The 25,412-nt window shown below is 44.4% G+C and overlaps 1 protein-coding gene across 3 annotated transcripts in view; it reads left to right on the top strand.

The window, feature by feature from the left end:
• Positions 1-25,412, top strand: part of DIPK1A (divergent protein kinase domain 1A) — a 64,802-nt gene that overhangs the window by 2,794 nt on the left and 36,596 nt on the right. Inside the window, exon 2 of one of the 3 annotated variants that reach the window (XM_042840582.2) lies at positions 24,199-24,292. The exons of the other annotated variants lie outside the window; for them this stretch is intronic. The gene's annotated coding sequence lies outside the window, so the exon portion shown is untranslated. The remainder of the gene's footprint in view (positions 1-24,198; positions 24,293-25,412) is intronic. 3 annotated transcript variants of the gene reach the window in all.

Below are 25,412 nucleotides of genomic sequence, written 5' to 3'. Positions count from 1 at the left end.
GTTGCCTCCTCTACCCTAATAGAACTCAATCTAACCACCATCAAATCTCTGCTTTACTTCCACTCACCCCTCACTGGACTTGGGATGGGAAAACGTTGGCTTTTGAAACCACTTTTTGCAGAGACATAATTTTGAAATATACAGAAAACATGAGTCAGAATGTTGATAGCAATTCTCATTGGGATCCCTGGAACAATTTTTCTTTTAGTTTCCTATTCTATCTATTGGGGAAAGAAGGAAAAGTAGTAGCCATTGTAACTTGAGACTGATGCCTCTGAAAAACTGTTTTATGGCTCTGCTTTGAGAGGGCTAATGAGATGGCCTTTGTGTGAATTTATTTTGCAATGTTATGATATGTGCCTTCTGCCACTTGATGCATGTGTAGAATTGGCAGGAGGCTGTCAATATGTTGGCTTTATTTGTCGTTATGTGGTGGTGTTCCCACATTATATACCTCTTCCTTCTAAAAATCCCAAAGGGCTCACCAGACTTTATATAAAGGGTTCATTTAATCCGTTATTGAAATGTAGTTATGTCTGGGATGGAGATTGGAAGACTCTAAACAACACCTAGCAATACTACACAGCAGTGCAGGTGAGAGAGAGAATATTATTGTAAAGAGAGAAAGCTATTGTCTAGTTCAGTGGTTCCCAACTTCATTGGTTCTTGTACCACCTTCTTAATAAAAAAATGAACATTTAATTGATTAACATCTAGCTCCTGTAGCAAGTTTGGGGCCCCAAAGGTTGGTAAAAATGAGGATGCAAATCTAAACACTTCACTCTTGTTTAATGTGTAAACCAGATAAGAGTAGAAAATTTGGCCTAATGTCTATCTGGCCATGTTGTGCACCTCAGGCTGTACAAAGGGGCTGAAATCTGGCCATAGCTGGCTGATTGATAATACCCTGGCCAAGGAGGATGGAGTGGGTTGATCTATTGGCTGCTGTAAAGTCATCAGAAGGCCCCTCCCAACCCTGGCATCAGGGGCGGCAGGTTTGTATAACTTTTGGTTGTGCTCCGAATGGGTACAAGCCCTCCCCCACTCCCGCCTAAGGCTCTGGGAGGAAGTTTGGGTGTGGGAGGGGTGCGGGCTCTGAGATGGAGTTTGGGTGCAGGGTGTAGGCTCTGGGCTGCAGCAGGGGGTTGGAGTGTAGGAGGGGATGTGGGGTTTGGATGCAAGCTTTGGGCTGGGACAGGGGTTTGGGATGTGGGAAGAGGTTTGGGGTGCTGGGTGTAGGTTCTGGGGGGGGTTTGGGTACGGGGTCTAGGCTGGGACAGAGGGTGCGGTACGGGAGGGGGTGCAGGGCATGGGGCTGGGCCAGGGATGAGGTGTTTGGGGTGCAGTAGGCAGGCTGCCCCGGGGCTGGGGGCCAGAGAGGACTCCTCCCGCCCTCCCCAACCCCCTCTCTGCCAGCAGCAGTGAGCTTTGGGGGGGAGAGGGGGGCCCTCCTTGACACTCACGCAAGCGCTCCCCCCTTTCCCCCCAGGCTGCTGCTCAGGAGGTCCTGCCAGGATAAGCCCCCCTCCCCCTCAGAGTTGACTTGGAGTTGCTTGCCTCGGGGGGGTGTTGCCATGTGCCTCCTCCCCTCCTCCCTCTGCAGGCACAGCAGCTGCCTCAGGCTGCCCTCATTACCGCTCCCTTGTAGCCGGCCGCGGCCGGTGAGGAAGCACAGCATGGAGCTGCAGGGGGCAGCCGCCTGCTGCCAAGGGCAGGCAGGGATGTTTGGGGGAGGGCGGGGTTGGGGGATGCTCTGGGGGGGGTGTGCGGGGGCGGTAGGCGGGGCCGGGGGAGAGATCGGGCCCCGAACACTGGTGGAGCCCAGGCCACGCGGGCTGTGAATTTGCTGGAGCCCAGGCACCACAGGCCCATATAACTCGCCACCCCTGCTTAGCATAGATACTGGGGGAATCAAGTGTTTCTCTGTAGTGCTTCTCCACTAGCATTTATTCTTTTAGGGAATATAGAGCAGCCCTGGGCTGCAGGATTTACACTGGTGTTGGGACAGTACAGACCAGCCCTCAGAATCTGGGACCCAGAACTGTCTTGTTTGATGCTCCCCTTTTGGAACGTGGCTTCAGAAGAGAATCTAACTGCTGCTTTTTTTTTTGTTTTTTTTTATCCTCCTTACTAACAGTCAAAAGCAGTATATCCCGACGTGTGGGTATATCTCCCCTGGGGAGGCACAAATAACTAGCCAGAATGGCACTGACAGATCTGTATTTTAGAGCCTCAGATTTCAAGTCTCCTACCCTTTTAAAGAAACCAATTCTCTACTTGTTATGGTTGTAAAGAAAAACTTGATCTGTGTGTTACACACAGTGTATATCTGATGAAGCAATGTCTGCCTGAGTCTGAAGGAAGTCTGAAACAATGGCTCTGAGGTATGAAGTGCCCCGTTCATTTCACTGGATGCTAACTCAGTAAATAATTTAAATGTTAACACTTAACTATTTCACTGCTCAAACACACATGGGTGTGTCTGATTCCCTTTATTTTGAAGAGAAGGGGTCTTAGTTTTCAAAAATTTGGGGGAATGTTGATCTAGGTTATTCCTAAGAGTAGCCAGTTTACCTGCAAATCTTTTAACTAGAATAGCTGTATTGTGAGGCTGAAGAGATTGTCAAACTAGCAGGTTCATGTATAGCAATAGTAGTGTAAAGCAGAGCTTTTCATGATTGGAAATTTATGAACTACCAAGAGAGATACTGTGCTGAATTTTTCAGTCATATCAGGTGCAGTCCTACTGCCTTAAATAATATTGTGAGGCAAAATTTTGCATGTTGTCTTTAAAGATCTCAAGTGCAAGCAATCAGAAAAGTCACTGGTAGCAGAAAATTACTGTCATCTGATTTCCTTCAGTTTTTAATCGTTGATTTATTTTCCATCTTCTTTACTTATGAGAGAACATCCTGTTTTTCTCTTATCTTTTACTGTAGTACAATGTCCATCTCTCACTTGTTCCTCAAATTGGTGATTATTCAAAATATAAATAGTTCAAGACAATCATCATAATGTATATATTCACCATTTTTAGAGAAAATGTGAATGCATCCATGCCTTGTCAACTGAAGCTCTCCATTATCCACAAACCCCAAATGTTATGTGTTCACACCAACGTGGCTGAAATACTGTCTTTATAAATCATTTAAAATAGAAATGAGCAGATAACAAAAGTCATAATGTGGTCAAATGACAATATTAATGAACTGGAAGCATAGTAAACATTACCTGGAACCTGCACTACAGAACTGGGACCTGTGTTCTATGTAGTTTATTTAAACACAATTATATAATACGGTGGTAAAACACTTGGTAGAATTAACCAAAGGGATACATGTTACTTAAAACCTTCTTATAGCAGAAGAATATAAAGTAGTTACAGAAAAACTGGCTAATAAGTCTTCCTGATATCTTTCAGGTTGCTGTTACCCATGTAATAGAATATCAGGGTTGGAAGGGACCTCAGGAGGTAATCTAGTCCAACTCTCAAAGCAGGGACAATCCCCAGACAGATTTTTGCCCTTATCCCTAAATGGGCCCCCTCAAGGATTGAATTTACAACCCTGGGTTTAGCAGCTCAATGCTCAAACCACTGAGATATCCCTCTCCCTCCCCACCCCCACCCCCTCTGGAATGCACCCAGCTTTGAATTTTGCCAGAAGTGCTTTTACCAGATCTGCATCCCAGGGGATGACAGCAGGAGCGCCGTAGGTGGGGGTCCTTCCACGCTCCCGGTTGTCGTTGGCAATTCTGTGGCGGGGGGGTCCTTCTGCGCTCCTGGTCTTCGGGGCACTTCAGCGGTGGGTCCCGGAGCGGGTGAAGGATCCGCCACAGAATTGCCATCGAAGACCTGGAGTGCGGAAGGACCCCCTGCTGCCAAATTGCCGCCAAGGGCGGCAAAATGCGCCCCCCCTCCCCAAATCCTGGCGCCCTAGGGAACTGCCTAAATGGAAGCGCCAGCCCTGGATGACAGTATAATTACCATGCAGCACACATTTTAGTAGAATATAAAAGTGATGGGAAGATGTTTGACTGTGTATATGCCTTTTTAGGTATGTCACGCTTCTTCCTTCATGGCTGTGTTCCCTGGCTCATGTACAAGACCAAGAGGATTGATGAGAATGTAGGGTGGAGGAAAGAAACAGTATTTGCTGGCTCTGAATTATTTTCTTCCTTTCCGGCTCATCTCAAAATTCTTGCCCTCCCAGAGTCCTAATCATGTAATGATTGTTCATAGTTTTTTAGAATATTGCCATATGTCCATATGAAATCTCTGTATGAATAATCATCTACACAGTGAATATATTAAACATACTTTCCATAAAACCTACATTCTTCTTTTTCCCCTCAGTCTCATATCAGATTTTCTAAAAGTATGTTCTGGCTTAGTTCTGTTTCTGTTCTACAGTTGATCAGCCATTATGTTAAAACCTTTAAGCAAACAAAACAAAAGAGACAATCCTGTAGCTGTTTACCAGGATAAGTTTTATTTAGAAAAGTAAGGTAAAGAGGTTTTCTTCACAATATTTGCATTAGCTTTCACTTGCTGTAATTTCTGGTCAGTTGTGCCAATCTTACTTCCACAGTTTGCGTGGAAAAATACTGAGGAAAGCATATTAAATATGCCTTGCAAGAATAGTCAATAAATATAATTTAGAAACACAAAATAGAACTTCTCTGTCAAGGGGAGTTTTGCAGTGAAGAAACCTGTAACTGGCTGCAAGAAGGCAGTTTTTAGGATTGCCTTAAATTCTAAGGATCTGATTAAATCATTCTTAACCACTTTTTTCCTGTAGGTATTATAGAAGATTACATCAAGAGCAGGGTAACTAAATTAATTGCAAAGGAGCAAAAGATTCATTCTTAAAAAAAAATCCAAGGAAAGAAAAGGTCTTCCTGTAGCAGAACAACAGAGTACCTTTCTTTCCAGCCAAACACTGCCCCCAGCATCCTGTTATCTGCAGACTTACTGCTCTTCAACTGCAGTCCTTCCCAAGAGAATCCGTCATCTCTTTTGTTTAATTGCTATAAATTACTCTGGCATCCTGCCTAAAGTTGCTTGTCCAAAACAAAGTTTGCAAGCCTTATTGATCCCAGAGTTGTGTGAACAGCTGTTTCATACAAATGCCCTGCCATGGAGGACATTCAGTCTGTTTAAAATCAGTCTTCCAAAAATGAAAAATGTCTAAAGTAAAGGACTAAGTTAAAGATGAACTGCAAAACTAAATCCGCAAAGAGTCCTGTGGCACCTGTGACAAAGTTCCTCCCCTACCTTGGTGGGTCCTGCACTTATTGGCAGATTTGCTCGCCTCAGAGATCTTCCCCTCTGGTGGAACCCACAGTCTGGGTCAACTCCTCCTGTGTCTGATCAGGAGTTGGGAGGTTTGGGGGGAACCCGGGCCCGCCTTCTACTCTGGGTTCCAGCCCAGGACCCTGTGGATTGCAGCTGTCTATAGTGCCTCCTGTAACAGCTGCATGACAGCTACAACTCCCTGGGCTACTTCCCCATGACCTCCTCCAAACACCTTCCTTATTCTCACCACAGGACCTTCCTCCTGGTGTCTGATAACGCTTGTACTCCTCAGTCCTCCAGCAGCTCACTCTCACCCTCTCACTCTCAGCTTCTTGCGCCTCTTGCTGCCAGTTCCTCACACTCATGCACAAACTGAAGTGAGCTCCTTTTTTAAACCCAGGTGCCCTGATTAGTCTGCCTTAATTGATTCTAGTAGCTTCTTGATTGGCTGCAGGTGTTCTGATCAGCCTGTCTGCCTTAATTGTTTCCCGAAAGTTCCTGATTGTTCTGGAACCTTGCCTGTTAACCTTACCCAGGGAAGAGGGACCTACTTAATCTGGGGCTAATACATCTGCCTTCTATCACTCTCCTGTAATCTGTCGCCCGACAAAGTCACGGGACCTCCTGGTCAACCTCCTCCTGGCCCTAGCGAGACTGGCCATCTTTAAAACCAGAGTGAGGAGGTTGGCCGATGGAGTCTCCTGTGACTGTGGGGCCTATTTCCAGTCCTCCGTTCGTTCACGTATCCAGGCAGTTTCTCTGGGCGGTGTCCACTGGCTCCCTTGACGCCTTCGAGGAGCAGTGGGCACTGTCCGGGGTTCTCTGCTTGGTGTCCCCGTCTGGTTCACTTCGTTTGACCCTTTGACCTCACTCCTGTCCCTGTTCTTTTATTAGTTGTCCCCCGTAATTTTTTGGTCTCCAGGTCCTGTGGACCTCCCCCTCCCCCCCCCCCCCCCCCCTTAGGCTGGGGGGAGATCCTTTAGCAGTGGGTGGGTGAAGCCATTCACAGTCTTTGTTTAATCCTGAGCTGATGGTGTCAAATTTGCAGATGAACTGAAGCTCAGCAGTTTCTCTTTGAAGTCTGGTCCTGAAGTTTTTTTTTTTTTTTTTTTTGCTGCAGGATGGCTACCTTTAAATCTGCTATTGTGTGTCCAGGGAGGTTGAAGTGTTCTCCTACAGGTTTTTGTATATTGTCTTCCTAATATCTGATTTGTGTCCCAATAGGATCACTCTCCTGTAGCCATCTGGCCTGACCCTGTCTCACACCTTATAGACTAACACACATAGGAGCATGAGCTTTTCTGGGTGAATACCCACTTCTTCAGATGCATGTAGTGGAAATTTCCAGAGGCAGGTATAACTATGCAAGCAAGAGTGAGTCAGGCTAGAGATAACGAGGTTAGCTCAATCAGGGAGGATGAGGCCCTCTTCTAGCAGTTGAGGTGTGAACATCAAGGGAGGAGAAACTGCTTTTGTAGTTTTAGTCTATAAGGTGCCACAGGACTCTTTGCTGCTTTTACAGATCCAGACTAATATGGCTACCCCTTTGATGCAAAACTAAAGTGAGAGTGGAGTTAAGTCCAAAGTGCATGCTGAACAGCTCCTACTAACCAGGCTTTGTGTTGTATGTGTGTGTTTGGAGGTGGTGGTGCTTAGAAATAAGTTGGATTTTTTTTTTTTTCTGGCCAACTTGGGCAATAGAGTTAAAGGGAAGTAACTGAAATCCAGTCTTAGGCTGATATGTACTATTGTTATTGTGTATTCTGTAGAACCCAGATCCCAGGTACTAAATGGAATTGCCCTGGACTGTACCCTTAAGGAGCTCACAGTGTATAGATAGCTTTACACTGGTGAGCAGTTACTCAGCTGATTAGTCCTATTGACATCAGTACATATTACATTTCAATTGTATGTAGATATCTAGTTGACTTACGTTAATATTGCTGAGTTCTAATTTAAAAACAAAACAAGGGGCTTGTCTTCACTGCATTGTTATCTTGAGGAATAACTTGAATGTTGTCTCTTACCTGACTCAGGTCTGCACACAAACATCTCTAGCTAAAGTCAAGTGGTGCATTAAGCTTGAGGTAGGGGCCGGTGGCCTGTTGGGATGGATGGGTTGAAGCTTGAGTGCAGCTGAAGTTTGCATAGTAATACAGTCAGGACTCCCCTTACAGTCCAATCCATTCAAATATCGGGAGGTCCCCCCCCATGCCTTCCTGAAACTCCACCCAGGTTAATTGTTGTCGGTCCCCCCTCGCATCTTGATTGGACACTATTTCCACCCTGTATTAATACTCCGTTTGATACTTGGACCCTGTCTTCCATGTGGCCCTTGGCACCTGTAGCATTTGTTCTAGCTCAGCTATTAAATCCCTGAAGACACTGTACTGCTGGGAAATGACTAAGTGAAACCCTGGCAAGCTCACTCTACTACAGTTTGACTGGGTAATTGCCAGCATGCAGCTCTGTACCTAGGCAACTCAAAGGCCTCTTGGGAAGTTCATGAGTGACTGACCATGGAGCATCCTGAGGAGGACCCAGAGCTGGGCCTGTTGCTGGCCACGGAGTTCTCGGGCAAGGCAGAACCAATGCTAGGGGCCACAGTCTTTGACCAAGACTCTGGGGGGAGATGCAGAAAGAAGCAGCTGAAACAGCATTACTTCAGCCAGGTAAGGACTTGATTGACCATTGTTATGGTTAGGGGGGATATGACCTAAGGGACCTGTTCTTACCTTTGTAGAACCAATCTATACAAGGGGATGTTATGTGGTGGAGGTGGCCTTTAAGAGATGCCATCTGTAGCTTCCCTTTAGGGTTTGGGAACAACCATTACCTTCACCATCCCTGGCATCCAGAGGGTAGGTTTTAGGTAAAGCTGCCGCAGCGTTTCTTGCTGGGCATAGGAAACCAGGGTCTCCTTCCCCCCCTGCAGAACCTGGCATCCAGTAATGCCCACTCAGCACAGCAGGGAATGTAGACGTACCAACTGCCATTTCAGGAACTCTGGAATTTAGCAGCTGCAAAGTGAAGAATTTCACTTAAGGCCTTCACTCCCCTCAATTAATATCTTGATGTGACAAAGAAAGATAAAGGGGAGATTCTCTTCCTTTTTTACCCTACACCAGGGGTAGGCAACCTTTCAGAAGTAGTGTGCCGAGTCTTCATTTATTCACTTTAATTTAAGGTTTTGCATGCCGGTAATACATTTAAACGTTTTTTAGAAGGTCTCTCTCTAAGTACATACAACAATAGTTTAGTTATATAATATAGAAAGTAATCAAAGTTTTCAAAATGTTTAAGAAGCTTCATTTAAAAATTAAATTAAAATGCCGATCTTACGCCACCAGCCTCCTCAGCCTGCTTCCAGCCTGGGGTTCTGTTCACCTAGGCTGGCAGCGGGCTGAGCGGGGCCTGCGGCTGGCAAGGGGCTGGCAGCCGGGACCCCAGACCTGGGGGGGAGAGGGGTTCAGGGCAGAGGGCAGTGGGGGTGTGTGGGGGTTCAGGGCAGAAGGCTGGGGGTGTGTGTGTGTGGGGGGGGTGTTCAGGGGTCAGGGCAGAGGGCTGGAGGGTGTGGGGGTGCAGGGCAGAAGGCTGGGTGTGGGGGGGGTCAGGGTAGAGGGCAGTGGGGATGGGGGGGGGTTCAGGAGTCAGGGCACAGGGCAGTGGGGGTGTGGGGGGGTTCAGGAGTCAGGGCAGAGGGGTGTGGGGGGGTTCAGGGCAGAAGGCTGGGTGTGTGTGTGTGGAGGTGCAGGGCAGAAGGTTGGGTGTGGGGGGGGTTCAGGGCAGAGGACTGGGGTGCTCCCTGCCCTGAGCGGCTCATGACAGGGGGCCGGAAGGGATATGCCCTGTTCCACCCCCTTCCCCAAGGCCCCGTCCCTACCTCTTCTCTGCCTCCTCTATGGAGCAGCGAGCACGCTGCCACTCCTTTCCCTCCACCTTGCAAGGCTCATCAGCTGATCGGTGCAGGGAAGAAGAGGAGGAGGGGCAGGAAAGCACTATGCTGGGGGAAGGGGGAAGCTTGGCTGCTGCAGGACCTAGCTTCGGCCTCCTACCCCCGCAGGGGAGAGCGGTGGGGCTGAGTGGGGCTGGGGGCTGAGACCCTCCCCCCCCCACCCCCCCCGCTCTCCCCTGTGGGGGCAGGAGGACGAAGCTGGGTCCTGCGGCAGCCAAGCTTCCCGCCTCCCCCGCTACTTCCCCCAGCATGGTGCTTTCCTGACCCTCTTCCTCCTCTCACCGGGCAGGCAGCAGCATGCCGCTCAAAATTGGCTTGTGTGCTGTGTTTGGCATGTGTGCCATAGGTTGCCGACCCCTGCCCTACACAGTAAAGCTATGTACTGTTTCTTCGCTTTAAAGCCCATCTGCATAGGTGCAGTCCAGCCACCCACCCAAAAGGCCACTGACTATCAGCACCAGAGACTAGAACCAGAGAAGCAGAAGGTAGAGGACACAGGGGGACCTCTTGATGGAGATGCATAGGGACTTCGGCAGAAAGTCTGACCTGCTCTTTGAGCTTCAAAGGGAGATGCTGGAACAGGAACAGCAATTCCAGACTGCAGCTAAGATGATGCTGGAGAGGGAGGAATGCATGGTGGCAGAGTAAGTTGCTCATAATGTGCTATGTGCGAGCAAGACTGCTAGCAGCAGCACAAGGAGAACCCACACACAATGGTTGCACACCTTCTGGGCATTATGGTCAGCAAGTGCCAGAACAGCCTGGCCATTGCATTTGCCGAGATTCATCTCCAGCCTAAATTTGCAGCCATGAACCATAATTAAGGATAAGATTCTGTCACAGATATTTTTAGTAAAAGTCATGGACGGGACATGGGCAATAATGAAAACTTAATGGAAGACTGTGACCTGTCCTTGACTTTTACTAAAAATATCCATGATAAAATGAGGAGCCTGGGAAGCTGTGGGTGGGCTGGGAGCTCCAATGTCCCCCTCTGCTGGCAGCTCCGAACTCCGGAGGTTCCGCCCATGAGCTGCGGGGGTGCCACCTGCGACGGCCGGGACCTGCAGGAGGTCCGCCTATTGGCGGCAGCAGGGGACTGACCCTGCAGCTCCCAGCCGGGGCTGGCTGAAGTCACAGAGGTCTTTGTAAGTCTCAGAATCCGTGACTTCCATGACTAAATCGCAGCCTTAACCGTAATACCATGAGCTGCACCTAGTGACCTCTGCGTGGGAGGGGTTACTCAGTCCATGGAAGTAAGTGCTCATGGTAAGTTTAACCTCTTCACTCTACTTCTGTGCAGAGATGGCAGGGTGATGACAGGTACCCTGACTATGTGCACTTCCTGTACCTATGACATGGCACTGTACGCCTTGTGCACATCACATCTGCTTAAGGCAGCTGGACTGATAGTATAGTGCACTGTTGCAGAGTAATAAAGTTAAATTGGCTCCACTGACCATGATATTCACAGTTGCATTGTTAAATGCTTAAAGCAGATGTACTGATATTATTTAGTTTGAATAAATACGTTTTGTTCAGTCCCTTTTGTTTCTGCAAGTTTTGATTGCGCTAGAAAGAGAGGGATACTTAACAACACAATTTTATTTTGGCATCACCATAACAATAAATGCAAATTCAGAGAAGGCTGTCCTATGTAGGAACACTGATACAGAGCACACCAACCACCTCCTGCAACTCCAAGATTGCAGGGGAACCAGGAACTGGGTGGGTGAGAGCCATGTATCCTACTCATCATTCTGAGTGGGATCCATTACTTTCCACCAGAATGCAGACAACAAACATAAGTAGAAGTGGTGTACTGCAGTAGGTTGCTGGGTGAACACTACTTACGACCAGAATAGACAGTTTTCTGACATACACAGCGAAAGTTTGAAAGGAGCTGCTCAGAATAGTGCAGTGTTGAGAACCAAGGGGTATGTCCCAAGAAGCCAAGTGTCTTCACTTGAATTAGTACTCTACAGTGTGAACAGTGTTCAGTTGGAAGGTGGCTCAAGTTTGCCTTTGCTGTATGGCTGCTCTCACTTGAGTTAGGCCAGCTCAAGTGGATTATTTCTAGTGTACCACCTCAAGCTAACAATGCAGTGAAGACCAGTCATTATAAACTAAGTCCTGGAAAGGAACAATAGAGAAAAGAGTATAGACAAAAGCTATCTGTTATAAATATTGAGACACCTATTACCAGAGTGAATTTTGGGGTTGAGGGAAACTGGTCCCCTTAAATAAAAGTTTGAATTTCACCATTCTTAGTAAGTTACACATTCCTATCAAATAACCGATCCAATAAAGTAAACTATTGATGACAATTAATTGAATGTGGACTGAACATCAAAATACCTCACTTTTTAAATTTAGCTTTTTGTACCACTTCTCTGGTGCTACTATACCTTCTACTTTGATTGCAAAGGCAAACAAGATCATTTTTTCTGTTTGGTACTCTAGTTAGTTACAGAAAAATTATGCCAAAGATGATGATTGAATGATTCATCTACAGAGACAATCTCAGGAAATGGTATTGTGAGTGGTGACTTAAACTGCATTGCAGATCCTTTGTTAGCAATGTTAAACAATAGGTGCCTAACTGTAGGCATCTCAGGCCATATTTAGGTACCTTAATAAAAATGGCCTGCATTCCAAAGGAGCTGAGCACTGACCAAAGTCTGTAGGAGTTCAGCACAATCAAAACTCAAGCCACTTTTATTTAGGTTCCTGTCTTTTTGGTAGCAACTTTGAAAACATTAGATGTAGTACTGACTGAGATAGGCATGGCAAGAGAGTGAACTGTCTGGTCAGATAATGTCAGCTAACCACCTATTATTTGACCACAGTCTAATATTGTCAAATATTCCAACAAGAATGCCCTGATGTGGACAGCAGCTTCAATCTTTGATTGTACCATGGTGCCATTCTTTCTTTCTTTTTTTGTTTTTATTACTGTTCTAATAAATTAGTGCTTTAAAATAGTTTGTTCGGTCAATTGGCAATTATTTTTGGACCAGTCAGATGCCCACCTAGACTGAGGGTAGGTCTACCTTTTGTGGTTATGACTGAATAAATCTCCTGGCTATGCTTGTAGCCATCCTTGAGTTGTAATTTTGTTCAAACTCTCAGGGTTTGTCTACACTTACAGCGCTGCAGCAGGGCAGCTGTACCACTTCGTGAAGACACTACTTATCCTGATGGGAGAACTTCTCCTATCGGCATAGGTACTCCACCTCCCTGAGAAGTGATAGCCATGTCTGTGGGAGAACTTCTCTGGTCAATGTAGCACTGTCTATGCTGGGAGTTAGGGCGATATAACTGCGTAACTCGGGGTATGGTGATGTAGTAAGACTGACATAAGTGTAGTGTAGACCAGGGCCTAGGCTAAGCAGGGAAAGACCTGATCATCATCTGGATGGAAGTCCTTCAAGGAAAAACCCAGCTGCTGTAGAAAAAGTAGTTAGTACCCTTTCCTCCAAGTTTGTTGAAATCGTATGGTCTATATTTTTAACGGGTCTATGTTCTGCTCTCGTCTTGTAGAGAGTAGTGCTACAACAGCAACATTATTTTGCACCTGTATTCTGTGCTGAGAGTGACTACACAACTGAACTTGTGTTGGGCTCTCAAATTCCTGCCAAGAAGTTGCAGGATCCAACCCAAAGCTGGTAAAGATCCATAAGGAATTGGGGTAATTAGGTAAAATGTGTAATGTTGACCCCTTATATCTTGTGCTAAGAGCTCCTCCGCAGCTGGAACTATTTCAAGATGTGTTGAATGTGATCTCTTCAGGATGTAGGGGAACTAAGATTGGGTTTTGATGCTTCCACACTGCATTTTCCCCTCTCTTGAGTTTGGCTTTTTGTTGTTCAGCATAATTGATAGGCAATATTTGGTCCATAGTGCATATAATTATTAAATAACATTGAAAAATAGGTCCCCTAATATATTACATTATTTTTTCCTAATTTGAAAAACTGCAGCTTGCATGTGCTTCTAAACACTTGCTAGAACTCTGCATCTAAAATCTCTATCTACATGCTCAAGCCAGGAGTTCAGCAGATTTTTCCGTTCTGTTGCAGCTCTGGGTTGCCGTGGGCTGGGACCAAGCACCTGAACTGAGAACAGGGAGAGAGTCTCCTGTTCTCTCAGTCCCTTCCTGCTGACACCATGACTATCTGGAGGGGGAAACTGCCTGATACAAATGCAGAGGGGACAAGAACCAGACCAGGGAGCAGCAATGGGAGTCGATCGGGACAAAGAGCCTCTGAGGGTTGTGGGGAGGTTGTGCAGAGAGGGGTGGGGGAAAGATAGGAGAAATTGGGAATTAGCGGTGAAGGAGACTGGGACGGCAAGCAGACTGGGATTGGGAGCTGGTGTGGTGAAGTGATGGGTGGGGGAATGGGACTAGGAGCCATTGGTTCGGCGGAAAGACTGAACTCAGATGAGAAGTGAAGGACTGAGAGCTGGTGGGGCAACAGGAGACAGACAGATTGGATAAGGTACCAGGAAAGGATGAAACTGGGACTGGTTGAGCAAAGAGTCTAGGAACAAGGGGGGAGGGAGGAACTAGAAATGGCTGGGCAAGGAGAATGGGTTTTGAACTGTAGGGGTGTCTGGAGAGAAGGAGGGGGTGGAGAAGCTTGAGGAGCTAGATGAGAGGATTGGGATGAGGAGCCAGAAGTAGACAGGGATAAGGCAGAAAGGATATAGTTTTAGGGGGAAGGGGCAGAAGAGGCTATGCCCATTAGAGAATGTTCCCTTCCAGAGCCTGGAATGGAATCCAGATTCCTGAGTCTCATCATTCCTAGCAGATATCTGGAAATCCACTGACTGTGCCCCATCCTTTTCTAGTACTCGTCCATAGAGGATGACACTATTACTGTTATGAATTGCTCCCTTAACTTAAGTGGCAGAGGTCTTTGTGATGGATCTTAAAGTTCCAACCCTGGTGGTGACCCATATGGGTGTCAATATGATGCTATAAGATGAATTTTTTTTCTTTTTTGCAGTTCGCTTTTTAAAAACCTTAGAAATGAAACGCACACAACACCACAATAAAAGAATGTTTTTAAGGTTGCAAAGTCAAGCACTTGGAAGTTATGAAATGCCAGAATTAAGGTTGTCTGTGCAACCTTAATTTAGCCCCCTGGTGTGTATAGATTATGATACAGTCTTTAATTGCATGATCCACTATTTTTTGACTTAGGACTTCTGCCTCATTCAGTGCACACAATGAATGGTGCTCATGTAATAAAAAAAAAAAAAAAAGAAATCTTTTTTTGTTTTCTCCTCATTGTTCTGTCTGTGGCTCTATGCCTTATTTTTGCATATGAACAATGACAACATAAAGCACCAATTTTCGGTGTGGTTGGATTCTTTTTCCTCAATTTATATCTCACAAACAGGGCTATTGGCATCCATTGATATAATGATATTTGCTTAATTAATACATGTATTCCCCAAACCTTTTATTATCTTTAGGCACAACAGTGAAATCCCTCATACCTCACATTCTTTCCCAAATGACCTTTTAAACTGTAAATCTAAATAGTGTAACATACCATGGATCTAACAATTTTAGTAATTGTATTGTGATGGCACATTTAAAGATAAGGCACCAGTTCTTCATATGTTACAATTCTTCTACAGCATCGCTTTTTCTTATGTTATTTCTTCATGAAAGGCAGTTATGCTCTGTCAATACTATTCAAAACTTAATATAAATTACTACAGAGAATTCCTTTTAAAACATGTATGTGCAGCAGCATATTTTACTACTGCTGAAGAATTTCTACTGAAAATCTTTTTATTTGTTTTTATTTTTTGGGGGCGGGGCAGGGGAGGGCTTTACTGATGATCTATGATTTGTAAGTACTGTGACTATTGCAAATCTTAATCAGTTTAAAATCTAATAGTTTCATTTTTTTAATTAAGCCACTGAATGGCGTGGGGAAGCAAGTCTTTATAATAGTCAGAGTTCCCTTGTATTAATCTAGGATTAAAATCCTTAATTTAATTGGTGATAAAGGAGATGAAAAAGGATTTAGTTACTTTGAGAGATAATCCTGTTTTTATAATGATCTTAGCAATAGGGTGATGTATAATGACATGTCAGATTTATTTTCTTTTCTCTTAATATACCCTAGAGAAGTGCTCTCTCTACCCAATGCAGCCTCCCACTTTGAGATATTTTTTTTTTTTTTTTTTGGGCTGTCATTGCATGCTAATCTTAAGAGTTATAGACAAAGCAACAAAACAAGATGGTTCAGATTTGTTTGCCAAAGCCACATTTTATGTCATGAATTCTTTTCTGCTTATGTATAGTGCAAATAGAATCTCTGAGGGTCTTTCAAGAATGTACAATGTTACCTGCTGTGCATGAAAATATGGTTTTAGATCTACCTTCTGTGCCATTTTGTACTATATTATTTTGTAGCAAACTGCTTGGAGGTATGTTTCACTGCTGAGTGTGGAGCTAGGAGAATACTGCAAAATCTTTCCACAAATGTTTGAATTTGACTCTGTCCGGGTCCTTCCTATGTTTGTGGAAAGTATTGTCTAATTACTTTACTGTTAGAAATGGTTGGAGAAACCGGTAGTATACATTTGAGAACATTCACAGAAAATAAACTTTAAAAATCCAACTTTGTTACACACAATTATCAGTTATGTTTCTGATCCCTAGTTAAATTAACCTATATCAGTAACTAAAACACCTTGAATTTTGATTATTAAATATTCACAATTTGCTGCTCACAAATAAATTGATGGCCAAGATTTAATTTCAGAATTTATACAATGAATAATTTAAAACTAGTACATTTGAGAAAACTGACTTTTTCCTGGATAATATGTGCACAGAAAATGGAATAATTTGATCTTCTTTTATCCATTATCTGTGCAGTTCTATCTGAGGACATGGGATTTGCAGACAGTCCCAGCTTGTCTTGGCTTTGCAGAATATACGGTATAATTCTGACCTAATAATTCCCTGGCAGAGTTATCTTGCCTTTTAATGTGAATGCATTTTTTTTTTTTAATGCTCAGTCTTAATTCAATGAAGCAGTGGTGCAAGCACATTAAAAACTTGGCGTGTACCAGGAATGTTGAGGAATCTAGGAATGATAACAAAGAATTAGTCTTCCCTACAAGTTTTCAATAGAGAATCTGTTTCCTTTGAAATGTTATCTGGACCCCAAATATGTATCAGATCTTTTTAAGATGTTCCAGGATCTACCATTCTTAATGTAGGGAAGACCAAATTGTAAAGAGCAATGGGAGAAGCTCTTCAGAGGAGCAATTTGAGGTACAGTACTAAGGTCTCTAGTGAATTTTCTAAAGAATTAATATTTCATTTGAAGCATTTTGATTAGGGCTGTGAAGTGATTTAAAAAATCAATCACGATTAATTCTGTGATTTTTAAAAAAATCTCAAACGCACTGTTAAACAATAATAGAATACCATTTATTTAAATATATATATATATATATAATATATTCTTTTGTCTGATGAGAAAAATTTCACTGGAACCTAACCCCTATATATATATATATATATATATATATATATATATATAACACACTGTGTGTGTGTGTGTGTGTGTGAGTGTGAGTTTTAAACAAACAATTTAATACTGATACATCGTGATGATGATTGTGAAGCTTGGTTGAGGTGGAGGAGTCAGAGGGTGGGGTATTTCCCTTACTGCTAAATGATGAACTAGCAATTGGCTGAGCCCTCAAGAGTGAACTCTCACTTTACAAGGCAGCAGGAATGAAGGGAGATATGCGCATTTCCCTTAAGTACACTGCCTTGTTAATTAGAACAGCTTGCTGAGACCGCAGCTGCTGCAAGCTCCCTCCCTTTTCCTGTGTCCCCCCTGCGCTACGGAAGATGGGGTAAGCGGGGTGCAGGAGCAGGAGGGAGGGGGACACCCTGACATTAGCCCCCCTCTTCCTTCCCGCCCCCCGCACAGCAAGCAGGAGTATTGGGGAGCAGCTCCAAGGCAGAGGGCAGGAGTAGCACATGGCAGTGGGGGGAGGGACACAGCTGAACTGCAGGCAGCTGCTGCACAGGGAACTTAGGGGAGCGGGGAGCTGATATGGGGGCTGCCGGTCCACCCTGGTTCCAAGCCCCCACCAGCTAGCTGCAAGGGGCTGCTCTTCCTGCAAGCAGTAGACCAAGCAGGTGGCTGCCAAACGACGTTAGAAGGGAGCATTACACAACTTTAAATGAGCATGTTCCCTAATTGATCAGCAACGTAACAACGTTAACTGGGATGACTTTAAGTGAGGAGTTGCTGTACACAGGAAAAGCCCCAGGAAACTTTGAATTTAATTTCCTGTTTGTCAGTGTGGCGCAGGTGACCATGCAGTCCCCCTCCCATAATCGCAAACGAGTTCCAGCATCTCGAAAGGCAGATACTGGATCTGATTGCTTTATGGGGAGAAGAATCTGTGCAGGCCGAACTCCGATCAAAAAAAGAAATGCTAATTAATATATGCCAAAATCGCACAGGGCGTACAGCAGTGCCGCGTGAAAGTTAAGGAGCTCAGGCAAGCCTACCAAAAAACCAAGGAGGTAAACGATTGCTCCAGGTCAGAGCCCTATACATACCACTTCTATGATCAGCTGCCTGGCATTCTAGGGGGGGACCCTACCACTACACCACTGTCCATGGACCCCTGCAAGGGGGGGGAGTCTCATGCAACGGGGAGGAGGATTTTGTGGATGAGGAGGAGAATGCACAGCAGGCAAGCAGTGAGTCCGTTCTCCCTGGCAGCCAGGACCTTTTCATCACCCTGGAGCCAATACCCTCCCAAGGCGGGATCCTGGACCCTGAAGCCAGAGAAGGCACCTCTGGTGAGTGCACATTTGTAACTACAGTACAGGGTTTAAAAGCAATAGTGTTTAATGTTTGATTTGCCCTGAAGAATTGGGATGCATTCGTGACCAGTACAGCTACTGGAAAAGTCTGTTAACGTGTCTGGGGATGGAGTGGGAATCCTCCAGGGACATCTCCATGAAGCTCTCCTGGAGGTACTCTGAAAGCCTTTGCAGAAGGTTTCTGGGGAGGGCTGCCTTATTTCGTCCTGCACAGTAGGACACTTTACCATGGCAAGCCAATAGTAAGTAGTCTGGAATCATTGCAGCACAAAGCACGGCAGCGAATGGTCCTGGATTTTGGTCACATTGAAGCAACATTCGGTCTATAACTTTCTGTATTAGCCTCAGGAGAGTGATATCCTTCATGATCACCTGGTTGAAATTGGGGAATTTTTGTAAGGGAACAGTAAAAGGACCCCATTCATGCTGGGCTGTTTGCACTTGGCTAAAAGGGATCATCCCTGAGAATAGCCACATGGTGGGTGGGGGGAGGTGTGTGCTGCACATCCACCTGAAAACCGCCGCCCCAACCAGCATTGCTTGCTATAGGAAAGGAGGGTGCTGCAGTTTGAAACCATTCCCACATATTATGAAGGCAGAAGAAGCCAACCCTGCGTACCCTTTGGATTACCATGGCTGCCTGGAAACCGAATTCTGTTGTCCAGCCGTGTGTGATGTCACCAAACCGGCAGGCGCTCAATATAAAAGGCGAAATGTGGCCTTGTACCTAAAGCACATGTGCTGTCTGCTGTGTTTACTCTCCCTTTTTATCCCCCCGCAGGTGCAAATGTTTCTATGCTCACCCTATCATCTCCGTCCCTGAGATTATTGCAGATTAAAAGGCAAAAAAACCCGCACTTGTGATATGTTTTCAGGGCTGATAGGGCACAGCTGAATGCATGGAGGCATTCCGTGGCAGAGGCCAGGAAAGCATTAAGTGAGCGTGATGAGAAGAGGCAGGAGCGATGCTGAGGCTAATGGAGGAGCAAATGGACACGAGGAGGCATCTGGTGGAGCTGCAGGAAAGGCAACAAGAGCACACACCGCCGCTGCATCCACTGTATGACCGCCTGCCCTCCTCCCCAAGTTCCATATCCTCCTCACCCAGACGCCCAAGAATGTGGGGGAGGAGGCTCCAGGCACCCAGCCGCTCCACTCCAGAGGATAGCCCAAGCAACAGAAGGCTGTCATTTGATTTGTAGTATGGTCACAATAAGCAATGTGGCCTTGTCCTTCCCTCCTCCCCTACCCCACCCAGGCAACCTTGTCAGTTATCTCACTTTTTTTTTTTTTTTTTTAAATTAATAAAGAATGCATGGTTTCAAAACAATAGTGACTTTATTTCCTTTGCCAGCTGTGATCGAAGGGGGGAGAGTGGCTGGCTTACAGGGAATTAAAATCAATCAAGGGGGCAGGTTTGCATCAAGGAGGAACGCACACAACTGTCACACCATAGCTTGGCCAGTCATGAAACTGGTTTTCAAAGCTGATGCCCAGCGCACCTAGCTGTGCTCTTCTAATTGTCCTGGTGTCTGGCTGCTCAAAATTGGCCACCAGGCAATTTGCTTCAATCTCCCACCCCGCCATAAACGTCTCCCTCTTACTCTCACAGATACTATGGAACACACAGCAAGCAGCAATAACAATGGGAATATTGGTTGCGCTGAGGTCTAACCTAGTCAGCAAACAGCACCAGCAAGTTTTTAAACGTCCAAAGTCCCATTCTGCAATTACTCAGTGTTAGGATATAGATATTCAGGCTTGTCTGCAAAGGCCTATACTTTAAGAATTTAGGTGTATTCTTATCACTTAGCTAGTTATAGAGGCATAAAAAGAGAGAATCAAAATCTCTGTCTGCCGGTGTAAGGGCCTTCTCTTACTGTGAGTCTGAGGCCCTGTTCTTAGGCTAAGGCCTTTGGCTAAGCAGCAGAGGCAGCCATAAGCTGGGAAGCGAACGGTCACATCCTCCCATTCCAAACTAGTCACATTGAAATAAGGCCATCTGGGGCTGTTAGAAAGATGATGGATCTATCACCTCCAGAGAAAGGGAAGAGCCTAGAAGATGTAAAAGGAAACTTAGTCTGATCGCATCCTGTCTGGCAAGAACTCACTTTTCAATAGCTGGGATGTGAAATCCTCATTTCTGTATTGTTCTGTCACAGTAGTCTCTACTTCCCTATTGTTTGTCTGTATAATCTCTGTCTGGTTCTGTGATTGTTTCTGTCTGCTGTATAATTAATTTTGTTGGGTATAAACCAATTAAGGTGGTGGGATATAATTGGTTAAATAATCATGTTACAGTATGTTAGGATTGGTTAGTTAAATTTCAGTACAATGATTGGTTAAGGAATAGCTAAGCAGAACTCAAGTTTTACTATATAGTCTGCAGTCAATGAGGAAGTAATGGGGGGGGGAATGGGAACAGGGTGGGGGAATTCATGTTTTGCTAGTGGGAGGGAATGGGAACAGGGACATGGGCAAGGTTCTGTGGTGTCAGAGCTGGGAAGGGGGACACTGAGGAAGGAAACTGGAATCCTGCTTGCTGGAAGTTCACCTCAATAAACATCGAATTATTTGCACCTTTGGACTTCGGGTATTGTTGCTCTCTCTTCATGCTAGAAGGACCAGGGAAGTAAGTGGGTGAAGGAATAAGCCCTCTAATACTCCACCTATAGTTGAACTGCTGCTTGCTACTGGCCAGGCTGCCTGTGTACGGCTTCATGATCCATGGGAGCAAGGGGTAGGGTGGGTCCCCAAGGATAACTATTGGCATTTCAGCATCCCCGACAGTAATTTTCTGGTCTGGGAAGTAAGTCCCTTCTTGCAGCTGCTCGAACAGCCCGGCATTCCTAAAGATGCGAGCGTCACATCCCTTGTGATCTACCAGAGCTTGCAGCACCATTGAGAAGTACCCCTTGCAGTTTATGTACTGGTTGGCAAGGTGGTTTGGCGCCAAGATAGGGATATGCGTTCATTCTCTTGCCCCACCACAGTTAGGGAACCCCATTGCAGCAAAGCCATCCACTGTGAGCTGCACATTTCCCAGAGTCACTACCTTTGCTAGCAGAAGGTCAGTGATTGCATTGGCTACTTGGATCACAGCAGCCCCCACAGTAGAGTTGCCCACTCCAAATTGATTCCCAACTGCTGGGTAGTAGTCAGGCATTGCAAGCTTCCCCAGGGCTATCACCACTCGCTTCTCAACTGTCAGGGCAGTTCTCATCTTGGTATTCCTGCGCTTCAGGGCGGGCGAAAGCAACTCACAAAGTTCCAGGAAAGTAGCCTTACGCGTGCGAAAGTTTCGCAGCCACTGGGAATCATCCAATACCCACCAGTCTGTGCTTCTTTGCTGGGCCCAGAATCGGTGTTCCACTGTATCAACCTGCCCCACTGCCACCATGATGTCCCAATTGCCAGATCCCATGCTTTCAGGAACATCTGTATCCATGTCCTCACAATCATCCTCATGCTAGTGTCTCCTAGCCAGGTTCTGCGCATACTGCAGTATAATGCATGAGGTGTTTACAATGCTCACAACAGCAGCGGTGAGCTGAGCAGGCTGCATGCTTGCCATGATATGGCATCTGCATAGGTAACCAAGGAAAAAAGGCGTGATTGTCTGCCGTTGCTTTCACAGAGGGAGGGGAGACTGACGACATGTACCGAAAACCACCCACGACAATCTTTTTGCCCCATCAGGCCTTGGGAGCTTAACCCAGAATTCCAATGGGCAGCGGAGACTGTGGGAACTGTGGGCTAGCTATCCACAGTGCACCGCTCCGTGAGTCAATGCTAGCCATGGTATTGAGGATGCACTCCGCCGACTTAATGCACTTAGTGGGGACATAAACAATCAACTGTATAAAATCACTTTCTAAAGATCAACTTCTATAAAATCAGCCTAATTTCGTAGTGTAGACACACCCTTAGAAATCTCACATTGGTACCTTCTTTGCATTGTCAAATCTTCAGTGAAAGTGTTCTTAAAATGAACAACACATGCTGGGTCATCATCCGAGACTGCTGTAACATGAAATATATGGCAGAATGCTGGTAAAACAGAACAGGTGACATACAATTCTCCCCCAAGGAGTTCAGTCACACATTTAATTAATGCATTATTTTTTTAATGAGCTTGATCAGCATGGAAGCACGTCCTCTGGAATGGTGGCCGAAGCATGAAGGGGCGTATGAATGCTTAGCATATCTGGCATGTAAATACCTTGCAATGCCAGCTACAAAAATGCCATGCGGGGCCGACGAGAGGTGGGGGAAGCCAGTACAAATTACCGGGGTCTGGCGGTCCGGAAGGGGGCCTGGCTTCTCCCCCTCTTGTTGCCTTACCGGGACCCGGCGGTCCGGAAAGGGGCCCGGGGTCTGACTTCCCCCGCCTCTCGTCGGCCCTGTTTAGCCCGTCCGCCCTTGCTGGGGGGCCCAAAAATTTTTTTTCACCGGGGCCCGAACCCACTCTCGGCGGCCCTGGTGCCATGCCATGCCTGGTCTCACTTTCAAGTGACATTGTAAATAAGAAGCGGGCAGCATTATCTCCTGTAAATGTAAACAAACTTGTTTGTCGTAGCAGTTGGTTGAACAAGAAGTAGGACTGAGTGAATTTGTAGGCTCTAAAGTTTTACACAGTTTTGTTTTTGAGTGCAGTTATGTAACAAAATCTACATTTGTAAGTTACATTTTCACAGTAAAGAGATTGCACTACAGTACTTGTATGAGGTGAACTGAAAAATACTATTTTTTAAATCATTTTTACAATGCAAATATTTGTAATAAAAATATCAAAAATAAAGTGAGCACTGTACACTTTGTATTCTGTGTTGTAATTGAAGTCAATATATTTGACAATGTAGGAAAAACATCCAAAATATTTAATAAATTTCAATTGGGATTCTATTATTTAACAGTGCGATTAAAATATTTATTAATCACAAGTTAATCGCGTGAGTTAACTGTGATTAATCAACAGCCCTAATTTTGACTTTATGATCCCCTTAAAGATACATACTGTCATTCAGAGAATGTTTGGTACTCAAGTTTCTGCAATGTCACTTCTTTATTCCTCTAGTGATTATTAAATTTCTCCTCTATAGTTCCATGCTGTTAGATCTGACCTCTACTAAGTTAGGAGGAAAGCATTAAATTAGAACATGCCATCTTAAAATGGCTGTGTTTTATGGAAATAATTCCGTAAACTGTTAATAGAACATTAAGGTTGAATGAATAAATATCAGTAAACACCAAATTAAGATGCACATGCAACTTTAGCAGTGTCCCCTGGTACTATTTATTATGATATTTAATTATATTATATTTATTTACATTTTAATTATATTAGAGCATTATATCTAAAATAATATAGTATCTTACAACTTTTTTCTACAACCATGATTAATTTCCTCCGGAACACGCGAAGATACCCCTTTTCAATAAGGTCTACATATTTTTATGCCAAATTTCAATCCACAGCTAATTTGGCTGTGGATTTATGTGCGTGTTTTGTTTTATTTTAATAAAAGTTGCAAGTATAATTTTATAATGGGGAAAAGTGTGTATTACTTTTCTACCCTCCTACCTGTGCAAAAAGGGTCAACTGATTTTATTCAAACTTTCCAAAATAATTCACCTCTGGGCAGAGACCATGCTAGGAAATCTTCTTCAATTAGGTTGTTAGGCTGGTGACAGTTCTGCAAATTCAACTGTAGCCAATACTGCTCCCACTACAATAACATTGTATGGTAGTGAAGCATAGACCATTACTACCATCTAATTCGATATGAAGTTCAAAATCCCTCAAATGATTCTTTTGTGACACTTTGATACAATTAGGATGTAGATGTTAAAATAATAACAAAAAGCATAGGTCCAAAGCTTTAAAAACCCAACTGTTTTCCCTAGCAGGGACTCTAGCCCCCAGGCTTAAAAAATAAGCTAATGATTTAAAAATCAATAGTTTACTCCCAAATTAAATTTTATCATCAGTTCTAATGTGCATGAAGGTTAAGGAACTGGCTGTTGTGGAAACTGAAATCCTCTGTTTATTCACAGGTCAGATACGATGCAGGCAGCCAAAGTGTGAGCTTTCTTACACTGGCCCATTGCTGACCTGAGCCCTGATTTGGAGGGACCACCTTCTATAAGGGTAAGAGGCAATTCAGTCTCCTTACTACAGGTAGTTCTCTCCTAGGCCTTTCTTCATCAGAGATTTCCAATAGTAGTTTACTTTGAGTTTTGTATGTGATGAGCATTTATAGTGTTAATGACTCTTCTTGCTTAGAGAAAATATATGATCTGAACCAGGGGTAGGCAACCTATGGCACGCGAGCTGATTTTGAGTGGCATTCACACTGCCCGGGTCCTGCCCACCAGTCCGGGGGGCTCTGCATTTTAATTTCATTTTAAATTAAGCTTCTTAAACATTTTAAAAACCTTATTTACTTTACATACAACAATAGTTTAGTTATATAATATAGACTTGTAGAAAGAGAGCTTCTAAAAATGTTAAAATGTATTATTGGCACAAAACCTTAAATTAGAGTGAATAAATGAAGACTCGGCACACCACTTCTGAAAGGTTGCCGACCCCTGATCTGAACCATAGACCCATGATACTATACCCCTTTATTTGGATTATAGAATTAAAATATTTTCTGTATGGATAATTCCATTATGAGGTTTCTTGCACCTTTCTTTTAAGTGTCTGGTACACTGTCAGTGCTGTCTACTCAACTAGATGGACTATTTTTCTGATCTGATTTGATAATTCTGGTGTTCCTATATAATTCTTCTGTTGTAAGTTGCAGTTTTCTCTAAATAGTTATTTGAGGAAGCAGAGAGGGAGAGAAACTAGGTATATGTAAAAGGAACCTCAAGTATTCGAGTTGTTCTAGGCTACCTGAATCTTTAAAAGTCAGCTTTCTTTACTACGAGTTGATTTGGTTAATCTTATTTCATGTTCCTTTCCAAAATGTATATTAAAGGTGTGTAATATCTTGTTAAACTACAGGATGAGCATCCACAGAACCCCAGAACAGTTTTAAAAAATTTCAGTAATATTTTTCAAGCATCATAAGCAAAAGTTTAAGTTCAGTTACTATAAACCATGGTACTTACCCTTTCATAGAAAATTTCAGAGAAGCCAGTAGTTACACATACTTTGAAAAAGTGTTTATATTTTTTAACAACTGTGATTATCGTTTCTAGGTAAATATTCTCTTTGTATTTAAAGGAAAACTGCACTCATTTTATTCTCTCCAGCAATC

This window comes from Chrysemys picta, chromosome 8, assembly GCF_011386835.1.
Source record: "Chrysemys picta bellii isolate R12L10 chromosome 8, ASM1138683v2, whole genome shotgun sequence".
In the NCBI taxonomy this organism is placed as follows: Eukaryota; Metazoa; Chordata; order Testudines; family Emydidae; genus Chrysemys; species Chrysemys picta.
This window is presented reverse-complemented; position numbering and strand designations above follow the sequence as displayed.